Here is a 693-nt window from a genome sequence, read left to right on the forward strand (position 1 = left end):
TGTCTCAGCCTCCTGAGTAGCTGGAACTACAGGTGCACACCACCACACCGGGATAATTTTTGTATTTTTAGTAGAGACAGAGTTTCACCATGTTGGCTAGGCTGGTCTTGAACTCCTGAGCTCAAGCGATCCTCCTGTCTTGGCCTCTCAAAGTGCTGGGACGACTACACGCACCACCATATCCAGCTAACTTTTTTTTTTTTTTTACTTTTTGTAGAAATGAGGGCTTCATTATGTTGCTCAGGCTGGTTTCAAACTCCTGAGCTCAAGCGATCCTCTCACCTCAGCTGCCCAAAATGCTGAGATTATAGGTGTGAGCCACCGTGCCTGGCCAGGATTTTTGTAGGAATGATGTTCAAGCTGTATATCAATTTGGGGAGAATTGACATCTTTACTATGTTGAGTCTTCCAGTCCTTGAACACCTGGATATTTATCTCCATTTATGCAGATCTTCATTGATTTCTTTCAGTGACACTGTACAATTTTCAGCATATAAATCCTGTGCACATTTTGTTGGATTTACAATTAAGCATTTCTCTTTTTTTGAGTGATTGTAAATGGTATTGTATTTTTAGTGTTCACATGGTCATTGCTAGTATATAAAAATACAATTTTAAAAAAATTTATCTTGTATTCTGTGACCTTGCTTAACTAGCTAATTACTTCTAGGAGGTTTTTTTTTCCCCCTTGAT

The sequence above is a fragment of the Piliocolobus tephrosceles genome, chromosome 12, assembly GCF_002776525.5.
Source record: "Piliocolobus tephrosceles isolate RC106 chromosome 12, ASM277652v3, whole genome shotgun sequence".
Lineage (NCBI taxonomy): Eukaryota > Metazoa > Chordata > Mammalia > Primates > Cercopithecidae > Piliocolobus > Piliocolobus tephrosceles.